Raw genomic sequence first — 13,694 nt, forward strand, 5'->3', positions numbered from 1 at the left:
TTCCTCCTTCTCCTCTTTCTTCCCATCATACCTCATCTTCCCTGCTTTATCATTCCCTTCCCTCACCTCATTTATCTCCCTTCCCCTTTTCCTCCTCCATCTCCCCTTTCTCTTCTTTCTTCTCTACGTTCCTCTTATTCTTATTTATGGTCATTATGTTCCCCTCCTCCTCCTCAGTACCACAACAGCCTCAGAGCTGTCGCTTGTCTTTCTTTAGTACTAACAACGTAACTACGAAAACAAAAAACAAATAGAAGACAGACTCAAAAAAAAAAATTCTTCACATACATCAAGATCGAAAAAAAAAAATCAATATTGGTCCCCTGACAGACGAGACTGGAGCTGCAACTCAGGACAGTAAACAGATGGGCCAGAATCCTCAACAGTAACTGCATCCGTATTCACAGTCGAGAACATCTGAAAATTGACTCAATATGCGACCAAGAAGAAAGAGTATTTGGATAAACTCGACACGAACAAGTCAACAGGACCTGACGGTTTGTCCCCGCGGTTTAAAGAGCTTAAACAACAATATTCAACCAGTCTGTTCAATTGAAAAGGTCCCGGTCGGAAGACTGGAAGATGATAAGTTTGACATCAGTGGCAGGAAAAAACTAAAAAAAAGATTATTAGACAAAACTGTTTAAGTTTCTAGAAGACAATAATGCCAATCGATGATCGCGTGGATGAGATTGGCTCACCGACAGAAAATCAACGGACAGCCTCAACGACCTCGAATCAGGACTGAAATCCACAATATCGAAATTTGCTGATGACACAAGGTGGGGGGGAAAGCCCTCACAAAGACCGACTGCGAAATCATTCAGAAAGACCTCAATCACATTATCGAATGGTCGGAAAAATGGCAAATGTCCTTTAATGTTGACAAATGCAAAGTCATGCACATTGTCCAGAAAAAGTAAAAACACATTACATCATGAATGGAGACCCTCTGCAGCGATGCCAGGGAAAAAGGATCTGGAGTCACTATCAGCAGTGACCTGAAACACGCGAATCACTGTAAAAAGCATACAACAAAGCCAACACTATGATGCTATCCTTGTATAATTCCATGGTAAGACCGCACTCGAGTATGCAGTACAGTTCTGGTCTCCTAATTACAGAAAGGACATTGATTTACTGGAAAGGATTCAACGACGCGCCACGAAAATACCAACCTTAAGGGCTCTCAACCGTACGAGGAACGACTCAAGCGACTCAATCTCTTTACATTGGAGAAAGTCTTCAAGTATCTAAAAAATTCAATAACGATTTACCCAATTTCTTTGAATTGCAAACCAACCTAAGAACTAGAAATAACGGTTTACCCATTCAGTCTAGTCGATGTAACACAGACATCGGAAGGAGTTTCTTTTCAAACCGAGTCATCCGTCACTGGAACAATCTTCCTTCAGAAGTAGTAAATGCGAATACTATCAACTCCTTCAAATATAGAATCGACCGTCACTTCGCTGCGTCGGGAGTAAACTGAATATTGAGTTGCTTTCATCTGCTCCTCAATATCGAGGCGCTTTCATCTGCTCCTCAATGTCAGGCCCCAGGCTGTCGAGCAGATTAAATGGCAACCTCGTAATGAGCCAATAGGCTTTCTGTTGCCTGCGTTTCCATGTTTCCATGTTTCCATGTTTCCTCCTCCTCCTCTTCCCCCTTCTTCTTCCCCTTCCCTACATGTCTCCTCTCCCTTATTTACAGTTTAATTCCCCTATTCCTCATTCACCTTTTTTTCCCTTTTTTCCTTCTTCCCCTCCCTTCCTCTCTCCTTCATTTCTCTTATCTTTCCTTTTTAATGGTTACTCTCTCTCTCTCTCTCTCTCTCTCTCTCTCTCTCTCTCTCTCTCTATCTCTCTCTCTCTCTCTCTCTCTCTCTCTCTCTCTCTCTCTCTCTCTCTCTCTCTCTCTCTCTCTCTCTCTCTCTCTCTCTCTCTCTCTCTCTCTCTCTCTCTCTCTCTCTTCATTTCTTCTTCTCATCTTTTGTTCTTTCCATTCTGAATTCTTCCCTTCCTTTCATGCATCATCTCCGCAATTTACTCCTTTCTTTCTTCTCCTTTTCATTCTTTCTTTCTTCTCTCGGCTCCTCTTCCGTCTCTTCTAACAATCCCTCTCTCGCTCTCTGCTCTTTCTCTCCTCTCCGGATGTTCCTTCCCCGCCCGTCTCCCGCCCTTCAACTCCCTCCTCTCCCTCTCTCCCTCACTCCTTTCCTTCCTCCATCGTAATTTCCTCCTCTCACGTCTCACTTCTCTTCCCATTTCTCCTTTTATGTTCCTTCTTTCCTTGTCCGCTCATTTCCTCCCCTTCTTATTTCTCCTTTCCTCCATTTAGCCTTTCTCTCTCTCTCTCTCTCTCTCTCTCTCTCTCTCTCTCTCTCTCTCTCTCTCTCTCTCTCTCTCTCTCTCTCTCTCTCTCTCTCTCTCTCTCTCTCTCTCTCTCTCTCTCTCTCTCTCTCTTAATTCACTCCTTTCACGTCCATCGTACATTCGTTCCTCCTTCCTCTCCTCCTCCTCCTTTTTCTCTCCCTTCCTTACACCTGGATCAAAGTCTCTCCCCTTGTCACTCTCACCCTCTCACAGCCCTTCCACCCTTTTTACCTCCCTTTCTTTCTCCCTATTTTCACTTCTACCTCTTGGAATCTGCTACTTAATGTTACAAGTGTGGATAAAATGTTCAGTAAGTTCATGACTCAACTGATATCGAGCATTAATAACTATATCTCACCTAAACCACGAAAGAAAGGAGAGTGTCAATCATTATGTGTGAGGAATCGCTTTCAGGAAATTATCGCTGGCAAGAAGAAAAGAGTATAAGAAATATAAACTGTCACAGACTTCCTCTAACTTTAATAATTATTATAAACTCCAAAGATAATGAGAAAAGAAGATTAGAGAACAGAAGCGTGGGTACGAGGTAGAACTCTCACAAGAAGCCCAGTAAAATCCTAAAATGTTCTTTAGTTCCACAAGAAGCAAATGAAAACTAAAATAATACTGACCATTCAATAGATAAAAATAACTTAACCAGTGACGATGTAAGTAGACCCTCAATTCTTAACCTTTGCTAACGTTTTTACAAAGGAAAATAAATCAAATGTCTGTTGCAATCAATATCTTCCAAGGTTATGATCAACAACAATTTGCCGTAACCCAAATTTATGAGTGAGGTGCGTAAGTACATACAAAAGCTGGATCCAGTCAAGTCTCCGGGTGACCAACGAACACCAGCAAGCTTAACCCCTTGACTACGGATTTCCTACAAGAAGACATCACCAAGGTACATGAATGCAACAAAAAGTGTCTGCTACAATTCAATGAAGAGAAATGTAGTCCTGCACCTTGGGAGGGAATATCCAGCACACCAGTACCACATAGGAAACACTCCACTATCCACCCAGAGAAAGGCCTGGGACTGAATGTTACCAGGCTACCAGTGAAGGCCAAATCCGTGACAATCGCAGCAGACGGGTTAAAAGCATATGTATTATGTTAGGCCTCATCTGAAAAAAATAATCATAAATCGCCTGACACTGAAAAAAAATATCCATGGCATTTGTGTGGCCAGAACTAGAATACGCCGTTCAGTTTTGGTCACCACTATGCAAGGAATCAAAACCTGCTGGAGAGAGTGCATAGACGGGAAAGAAACATATAACAGCGCTGAGTAAATTATCGTATAAGAAAGATGAATCGGTTACCTAGTGTTCGTGCCTAACTATTTCTTTGCGGCATATTACAAGAAGTGGATGAAATCGAGCCTTGTTCTGTCCTATACTGTCCTACCACGCCTAGTCTAGGAGTAGTAAGAGCCGAACAGGTACCCTCGATATAGACCAAAAAGTGTCCTGGTGGCTGTTCTTCCTAAGTGTTCTCCTCCTCTTCTCGTTCCACCTACCCCATCCTCTTCCCTTATCCTACTCTCACCTCTCTGTTTCCTCTTCTCACCATCCTGGCCCCAACCTCCTCCCTAACTTCCTTCACCCTCCCCCCCCCACCGCCCACCTTCCTACCAGGTGAGCCAACCAGTAAGTCACCTGCTCCCTCCGTGCCAGGAAGGGTCGGCGACCGGGGAGACGGGGAGATGAGGGGAAAGGGGAGTTTTTTTTCCCCATTTCTCCCCATCTTGCCACCCCACATTTCGTACCCTATACACCCATCAGGCCACCTATCGCGATTTCCCTAAACACACACACACACACAGAGAGGGAGAGAGAGAGAGAGAGAGAGAGAGAGAGAGAGAGAGAGAGCGGCAGCCAAAACATTGTTGCACAGGTATTCGGAGCTTTACAAAAATATTCTCTGCAGGTGTTTCTAGTCGCTCTCACTCTTATTATCATTATTGTTGTTGTTGTTGTTGTTGTTGTTGTCAATCTGTGAAGTGTTGTGTTCATAATTCAGACTGAAGTAAAAGCATTTGAATTAAGTATTGAATGAACCTCGCTTAAAAGATTCGTAGATGATGTCCTGATTCATATACAACTGCATACCGTTCAGCGTCTTTTTTTTCAGTAAAGGCAGCAGCTCAAGGTCAAAGATAAATAAATACAAAAATAGTTCGCTACGATTTTCAAGGTTGTGATTACCCGTGTTTGTGTGTTCGTCTAAATTCGTGTACCCTTGAAAGGCGAAGAGCGCGTGGAGACTCGATTGAAGTTTATAATTGGAATCAGAGCTTTCATATGCACGCTGTCAATAAGGTTTCAATAGTGGTAGAGCAGGGTAGGACTCGTAGTAAATGGTTTCCCAGAATATTGTCAGTTTCAATTACGGCAGGCAAGAATTAGTTCACGAGCAGAGGGGTGGATGAGTGGAACAGACTTGGCAATCATACGGTGAGCGCCAGTATGAAAGGTTATATAATTGTTTTTCAAGGACAGGGAGGACAGGTGGCGTGCAATCATACGGTGAGCGCCAGTGTGAAAGGTTATATAATTGTTTTTCAAGGACAGGGAGGACAGGTGGCGTGAAGTTTATGAAAGCTGCGCCATGTTAACTGACTGGCCTCTTGTAGACTCCTTATGCTCTTACGTTCATATAATAATAATTTGATTGAAAGGAGGAAACAACTATTATATAAGTCTCCTTAAACTAAGTATTCCTCTGGCGCCTTGTCAGCCTGCCACGCCTCTTGTGAGTGGTTGGACTCCTCTCACGCCCTGATGGAGGAAGGCTGCCTCGACTGACTGTCTCGTTCAATATGTGTCTATATTATTTGCCTGAGACCACGCATATTATAAGGTAGGCAATTTTAGTTGATACCATAGACTCATCAGTGATTTCAAAAGTAGGTTGTCAAAACTCGGTACACAGCGGCAAGTAGCGGGCTTTTTTTTTTTTGCACTCTTTTTGTTACCCTTGAGCCGTTTTCTTTGATGTAAAAAAAAAAAAATCAGAGAATGTGACGAGTGTAGGTGAAAGGATAGCTCCGAAATGTCTATATAACAACCTTTTACATATCTTTACCTTTTGTAGACATTAGTATAAAATTAGTACATTAAACAACTTTATCCGATATAGAAAAGTCTTCAACTAATCGGTGTAATCGTAATAGACACAAAACCCGATACAAACGAAATCTTGAATAACCTATAGGAACATGTCCCATCCTCCCCCAGAACGTCGCGAACTTGCAAAGGAGGGAACCGTTAACTGCCCTCTGATGCTGCCCAAAAAATTACCCTACCCATTCATGCTTTCCTCACATGGTTTCTTAAAGTTCCACGTGTTGTGTTACTAATCATGAACTTTTGAAAATTTTGTGGAAAAAGCTAAGTCAGATGAATGGCAAGGGGAGGGGGGGGGGGAGGCAGGGAGAATAGTGGCCGTATACTTTTTCTCTTTATAAATTTATGATACGTGAATTTTTACTGGTTATACTCTCTCTCTCTCTCTCTCTCTCTCTCTCTCTCTCTCTCTCTCTCTCTCTCTCTCTCTCTCTCTCTCTAGGCTCACCCGCCGAGAAAAACCATTAATTTTCTCCTGTGAAAATTATGCAAACGAAACAGTCGCGAGAAATTCCCACACCAACTCAACACCTCCCCCCCCCCCCTGCAACCCCCCCAACACACCCACTCACACCTCCCCCACCCCCTCACTCGCTGTCTCTCTCCCCTCCTACACACATCCCCTACCCTCCTCCCTCTCCTCCTTTCTCAAGCCCACACATCCCCTCCTACATACATCTCCCCCCCCACCTCCCACTCTCTCAACCTCCCAACACATCTCCTGCGCACACCTACTCCCTCCCTCCTCCTTTCTCAAGCTCCCTACTACACCTACACACACATTTGCTATCCCCCACCCACCCTCACCCACCCCCACCCACTCTCACCACTCCACCCTCCCATCTCAGGCTTCAACAAAATTCCTCTACACTAATTTGGCGTTCCTGCATCCTTCGTTATTCGTTTATTCATTTATTCATTCATTTTCCTTCTTTATTTTTGGCTCTCCCCACGAAGACTTGTTACCTCCCTATCCACCATCCCTTCTACATCAACTAATTCCACTTGACTCCCCTCTCCCTCCATCTTCACCTCTCCACGCCTTCCACGATGTAATTCCCTCCCCTCCACATCTTCCATACTTCTCTCTTCTCCCTTACCTACCACCCCCTCTACATCAACCAAATCCACTCTACTCTTCTCCCTCTCCCTTCTCATCTCTCCACGGAACCTACAATGCAATTCACTCCCTCCACATCTTCCATACTTCTCTCTTCTCCCCTATCAACCACCCCCTCTACATCAACCAAATCCACTCTACTCCTCTCCCTCTCCCTTCTCATCTCTCCACGGAACCTACAATGCAATTCACTCACTCCACATCCTTCCATACTTCTCTCTTCTCCCCTACATACCAACCCCTCCACATTAACCAAATCCACTCTATACTCCCTTACCCTTCCTATCCATCTATCTCTCCACGCAACCTACAATGCAAGTCACTCACTCCACATCCTTCCATGTTTCTCTCTTCTCCCCTACATACCAACCCCTCCACATCAACCAAATCCACTCTATACTCCCTTACCCTTCCTATCCATCTATCTCTCCACGCAACTTACAATGCAATTCACTCACTCCACATCCTTCCATACTTCTCTCTTCTCCCCTACATACCACCCCCTCCACATCAACCAAATCCACTCTATACTCCCTTACCCCTCCCTATCCATCTATCTCTCCACGCAACCTACAATGCAAGTCACTCACTCCACAGCCTTCCATGCTTCTCTCTTCTTCCCATCTTCCATTCCCCTTCTTTTAAGTGTCTAGCCTCCGACCCTTTACTTCTCTACTCTTTTGTCCTTCTTCCCCATCTACTATTTTATATACTCATCCTTCCCCTAATCTACGTTCTCTCTTACTCCCTCCTCTTCATCATCTCCACTGCTCTTCACTTATCTGCTAAACACTTAAATCCTCCTCTTCCTCTTCCTCCTCCTCCTCCTCCTCCACTTTATCATCTTATTATTATTATTATTCATTCTTTACCTCCCACATGCCTTGCCTCCACCTCCCTTCCTTCTTCTCTTAATCCACTTTATCATTCTTCTCTCCACTCTTCATCATCGTCATTCTCTTGCTTCACCTGCCTCCTCCTCCTCCTCCTCGTCCTCCTCCTCCACACGTCATGTTTCCTGTCCAAAGTCACTTCCAGAGACGAGAGGGAAATTTTGGGAAAGGAAAACGAAAACGCTGCTCATTTCTCTTCACATTTTTCATTTGCGAAGATTTGTTGTTGGTCTTGTTGTCCTTGTTGTTTGTTGTTTGAAACTTTTTACACACCGCCGACATGCACATTCTCTCTCTCTCTCTCTCTCTCTCTCTCTCTCTCTCTCTCTCTCTCTCTCTCTCTCTCTCTCTCTCTCTCTCTCTCTCTCTCTCTCTCTCTCTCTCTCTCTCTCTCTCTCTCTCTCTCTCTCTCTCTCTTAAAGAAAAAACCAACGAGGGTCTTTTATTTTCTCTCTTTCTGAAGTGTTATTAAAAAGTTCTTGTTGGTTTTGTTGTTTGTTTTTGTTTACTGTTTATGTTTATGTTGTTGTTGTTGTTGTTGTTGTTGTTGTTGTTGGTGGTGGTGGTGGTGGTCATATTGTTATTAGTGTTGTTTTTCATGTTGTTCTTCTTTCTGTTGCTTTTTATTGTATTGCAGATGCCAAAGATTGTGGTTTTACGGTTGTTGTTGTTGTTGTTGTTGTTGTTGTTGTTGTTGCTGATGATGATAATGTTAGTCTTAATATTATTGTTGTTGTGGTAATAGACTTTGTAATTCCCATCTCTATTATTGTCATCATTGTTGCTGTTGTTGTTTCTGGTAATCATGTTCTTCCTGTACGTGATTATATTGTTAGTGTTATTTTAGTTGCTCTTGTTGTAATGTCCTTCTATTCACCGCTTCTGTTTTCGCCACCTGCCAACACCAGACGACATCATCACCACCACCACCAACACCTTCCCCCTAACAACATCAGCCTCGCCAAAAGAACTCTAAGTGGCGACTCCAATTATATCCGAACGAGGAAACTTTTGCTTCCAGTCCTATACAATGTGCGTGCGTTTGTGTGTTTTTCGTTTGTTTTGTGGGTATGTGTGTGTGTGTTGAGGAGGAGGGAGCCTGAGGAGGGCGATGAAGAGGAAAGAGGAAGGAAATGAGGAAGAGGAGGGGAAAGAGAAAGAGGAAGAGATAGAGAAAGAGGAGACAGAGAAAGAGTAGAGAAAAGAGAAAAAGGAGGAGAAAGAAGAAGAGTAGAGGAAAGAGAAAGAATAAGAGAAAGAGTAGAGGAAAGATGAACAGAAAAGGAAAGAGGAAGGAAAAGAGGAAGAGGAGAGGAAAGAGAAACAGGAGGAGATAGAGAAAGAGTAGAGGAAAGGGAAAAAGGAGGAGAAAGAAGAAAAGTAGAGGAAAGAGAGAGTAGAGGAAAGAGAAACAGAAGAGGAAAGAGGAAAGAGGAGAAGGAAGGAAGGAAAGGAAACTGGAGGTAATTAATGGAGGGGAAACGAGGAGGCGAACATAAGAGGGAGAGAAAATTCGGTAAAAGAAGGGAAGAAGAGGGGAGCTAATGGAATGGAGACGTGATGGCGTAGAAAGAGGAGGAGGAGGAGGAGGAGGAGGAGGAGTAGGAGGAGGAGTGTAAGAAGATCCAGGGGAGAGGAAAGGTCCATTACAGGGGCATGCAAGAGGTTTTCAAGGAGGAGGAGGAGGAGGAGGAGGAGGAGGAGGAGGAGGAGGAGGCTGTGAGAGAAGAATCCAAAACAACGGGTGACTCTGACAGTTTTGGAATGGATATGGAAGAGAGAGAGAGAGAGAGAGAGAGAGAGAGAGTACCTATATCAATCACCTCAACATGTACCGTTTCTCCACCACCACCACCACCACCAGTGAAGGGGGGTAGGAGTTGAGCGTAACACACCTGGCTTCACCTGTCGCCACACACCACTGTCACTGTCACACCTGGCCCTCATTAGCCTCACTTACACCTGCTCCTTTATCCTTTTCATCTTCGCTTTAACACGATTCCTCTATTATCTAAAACCTCCACTACTACTACTACTACTACTACTACTACTACTACTGCTACTACTACTACTACTACTTCTACTACTGCAGTGATGATAATGATGATAACAGTAATTGTAAAAAGAAGGAAAGATACAGTATTTGAGGGGAGTGTGATAGCAAAAATTTGTCCTTACTCCTCTCTCTCTCTCTCTCTCTCTCTCTCTCTCTCTCTCTCTCTCTCTCTCTCTCTCTCTCTCTCTCCTCCACATCTGTTTCCCAAGAATAGCTAAGCGAGCCTTGAAATCAGAGAGAGAGTTCAGAGAGAGAGAGAGAGAGAGAGAGAGAGAGAGAGAGAGAGAGAGAGAGAGAATTCTTAACTTCATTAATCACTTCCTCCTCTTTAATCTAGGCTCCCTGGGCACTGTGGAGGAGGAGGAGGAGGAGGAGGATTAGGAGGAGGAGGAGGAGGAGGAGAATGAGGAGGATTTTTCTTAATTAATGTCAGAGAAAATTAAAAATATGTTGATTATCACTACCGTGGTGTGCTGTGTGCTGTGTGTGTGTGTGCGTGTGTGTGTGTGTGTGTGTGTGTGTGTGTGTGTGTGTGTGTGTGTGTGTGTGTGTGTGTGTGTGTGTGTGTGTGGCAGCGCAAATGTGTGGTTATTTTTGTGGCCCCGGTGACAGTGTGGTGGTGGTGGTGGTGGTGGTGGTAGCAGTGGAGGTGTTTACGATAGCACAGGAAATGATTGTGGTGGCAGTGGTGGTAGTGGCGGCGGCGGCGGCGGTGGTGATGGCGGTGATGATGGTGGTTTTGGTGGTGGTGTTAGTGGCGGAAGTGGTAGTGATTCTCCTGGCACTGAGTATTGGTAGTGTTAGTTTTGTTGTTGTTGTTGTTGTGGTGGTGGTGATGGTGGTTTTGATACTGAAAATCGCCATTCTCTTAATTCCTTCCCATATTTACTTCCCCACATAGGCAACTCTTCCTTTTCCTCTTTCTCCTCTTCAAAACTCTCTACTAACTCCTTTCTTCCCCTTCAGATCCCTCTTCTTCCTTTCCTTCACTGCCACATCCTGATACTCCTCAACCCTTTCCCCTTATATATCTTTCCTCCCCTTCATCACCTCATTTGCTATATTTCCCTTCTTCCCTGCACTCACTTTCCTATCTTTTCTTCTCCCTTCCATCCTCCTCCTTCCCTCCACTGCCCCGTTCGTATCCCCCTTTTCCTCTTGACAGATCTCCTCACTTCTCCGTCCGTTTTTCCCCTTCAAATCCCCTTTCCTCCCCTTCACTGCCCCATCATCATTCCCTCTCTTTCCCATCGGCAACCCCTTCTCTCTTCCCCCTCGTCAACTTCCTACGAGCCTCACCTCCATCTTCTTCTACCCCATCCAATCTCCTTCGACCTATCTTCTTTACACCCATCAGACTCGCTTTTCCTGGTTATCGGTACTATCTTCTTCCTCCCCCCTCTTTCCGTCTTTTTTTCTCTCCCTTCCCTTCCCTCCCTCCCTCCACTTCCGTTCCTTTCATTCCTCTCTCCCCTTTCACCCCCGGTCCTTCTCATTCCTGCACCAAAACTCTCTCTCCCTTCATTCCTCCCCTCACTTCTCCTTTTCTCTTCTCTTCTCTTCTCTTCCCTTCCCTTCTCTCTCTCATCAATGCCCAACCATACCCAATGTTACCTAACCATACCCAGCCATGTCTTGCCATACCCAAGCCGTTCCCAGCCTATCCAAGACGTGTCCAACCTTGCCCAGCTATACCCAAGTCTGTCTAACCTTCCCTAGCTATACCCAGACATACCCAAGTTTTATTAGACCGTACCCACAGCCTTGCCCAGCTTAGATCAGCCTTGCCCTCCATACCACACACACACACACACACACACACACACACACACACACACACACACACACACACACACGACCATAAAAAACATGTCATATAAATTCGATCAAAGTCTTTAAATTTCTTCGCATCAGTTGACAAAGTTGAAAAGGAAGAGGAGGAGGAGGAGGAGGAGGAGGAGGAGAAGGGAAAGAAGGAAGGGAGAGATAGGGAAGAATAGATGAAAAAGAACAGAACGGAAGGGAGGAAAAATAAGTAAGGAAGGAGAGAGTGAAGAAGAGAAGGAAGGGAGGGAGAGAAAAGGGAGGGTATGAAAAAAAGGAAGGGAAAAATGAGAGATAAGTAAAGGGTGGAGAGAAGGGAGAAAGAGAACGTAGGATGGGTAAGAACGGACGAAGAGAGGAAAATAAAGGAAGAAGATGGATGAAAAATGAGAGAGGAAGGAAGGAAGTTAGAGAGGAAGGAATGGAGGAAGAAAGATAGAGAGAGAGAGAAAGATGAATATGTGAGTCAATATGATAAGATTAAAACGTGAGTAAGACGTGAATATAACATGACGGAGGTGAGTGATGAGACGTAGAGGAAGAAGAAGAAGGAGGAGAAGGAGGAGGAGGAAGAGGAGAAGGAGGAGGAGGAGGAAGAGGAGGAAATGGAAAAGGTAGTGAGGTGAAAGAGGAAAAAGTATAAGTGTGTGTGTGTGTGTGTGTGTGTGTGTGTGTGTGTGTGTGTGTGTGTGTGTGTGTGGTAAATGGTGATGAGTTGAAGGGGAAAGTGAGAGGAGGAGGAGGAGGAGGAGGAGGAGAGAAAGTGAGGATGTATGGAACGAGGTGTTAAGGGAGAGAGAGAGAGGAAGAATGTGCCGAAGAGAGAGAGAGAGAGAGAGAGAGAGAGAGAGAGAGAGGAGAGAGGGGAGGAGAAGGAAATGGGGAGAGGGAGGGGAGGAGGGGAGAGTGGGGAGGAAAAACCCATATGTCAAGAACTAGTGAGGGGAATAGGGGAAGGTGAAGAGGAGGAGGAGGAGGAGGAGGAGGAGGAAACCGAGAGGAAGATAATTAACGAGTCGGGGAAGAGATGGGGAGCAGGAAAAAGATTAAAGAGTGCGGAGGGAAGGGGGAGGAATGAGGGGTCAGCTGGAGGCACGGGGAGGAGAAAATGGGAGGCAATGGGGAGATGAGGGAGAAGGCAGGTAGAGTTGGGATAGGTCCGGGAGAGAGATTGAGGGGGAGGAAAGGTGTGTGGATCAGACGAGGGGAGGAAAAATGGGGAGAGAGGTGAGACGAGACGGAAGGAAATGATGAGGGAAAGGAGGAAGAGGAAGAGGAGGAGGAGGAGGAGGAAGTGAGGTTTAGGGAAAGAAATGAGGGGAGAGGAAGAAAAAATGATGAAAAGAAGAGGGAAAGAGGAGGAAGAAGAAGAGGTGGTGGTGTGAAGGGAAAAGAGAAAAGAATGATGAGAGGAAGGGAAAAGGGGAGTTGATGATGATGGGGAGATAAAGGAGGAAGATAGGTGACGTTGAGAGGAAGTTGGAGGGGCTGGGAAAGGAGAGTTCGTGATAAAAGGGTAGAAGGGAAAAAGAAGAGGGTGATGTTGATGGGAGAAGTGTAGAAGGAGGAATAGGTGACGAAGATAGGAGTAAACTGAAGTGGTGATGATGGTGGTGATAGACAGAGGTGGAAGTGGACGAAAAGAGAAGGTGATGATGATGGTGATGAAAAATAGTGATGAAAAACTAAAGTGGAAAAGAGCAAAAGTAGAATTAACCGAAAAATAGAAGTGGTGATGACGATGGTGATGATGATGATGAGGGTGATGATGATGTGTGCCTACCTGGTGATGTGTAGAGAGGCACCCCGCAGCTCACACCACCACACACCACCACGAGACACCAACTGAACACCGCCAGGGAGGGAGGGAGGGAGGGGAAAAGAGGGGAGAAGGGGGGAGCAGGGAGGAGACAGAGGAGAGACTAAGAGAGGGAGGGGAAAGATGGGAGAGAGGAGGAGGGGGAGATCAAGAGGAGAGAGGGAGGGAGAGGGAAGGGGGAGGGAGAAGACTAAAAGAGAGGGGAGAAGGGGGGAGAATATACGAGGGAGAGAGGGAGAGGGAATGGGAGAGAGAAGAAGAGAGTGGATGCAGAAGGGAGTGGATATATTATGGTGAGGAGGAAAGGGAGATGTAGGGAGGGGAAGGGGAGAGGGGAGGAAAAGGGAGAGAGGGGAGAGAAAAGGGAGAGGAAAATTTCAAGGTAAAGGTAATAAGAGATAGGGAGAGAAAACACGTGGGGGGGAGAGAGAGAGAGAGAGAATACTTATTACTTACATTTAGTCACGTTT

The 13,694-nt window shown here is 45.3% G+C and overlaps 1 protein-coding gene across 14 annotated transcripts in view; it reads right to left on the bottom strand.

The window, feature by feature from the left end:
* LOC126981013 (neuroglian-like) overlaps positions 1 to 13,694 on the bottom strand; it is a 292,124-nt gene that overhangs the window by 123,989 nt on the left and 154,441 nt on the right. For 12 of the 14 annotated variants that reach the window (XM_050831618.1, XM_050831626.1, XM_050831630.1 and 9 more), the window contains exon 1: positions 13,189 to 13,341. The exons of the other annotated variants lie outside the window; for them this stretch is intronic. The gene's annotated coding sequence lies outside the window, so the exon portion shown is untranslated. Of the gene's footprint in view, positions 1 to 13,188; positions 13,342 to 13,694 lie in introns of those variants that run through there. 14 annotated transcript variants of the gene reach the window in all.

This window comes from Eriocheir sinensis, chromosome 46, assembly GCF_024679095.1.
Source record: "Eriocheir sinensis breed Jianghai 21 chromosome 46, ASM2467909v1, whole genome shotgun sequence".
NCBI classification, from domain to species: Eukaryota; Metazoa; Arthropoda; class Malacostraca; order Decapoda; family Varunidae; genus Eriocheir; species Eriocheir sinensis.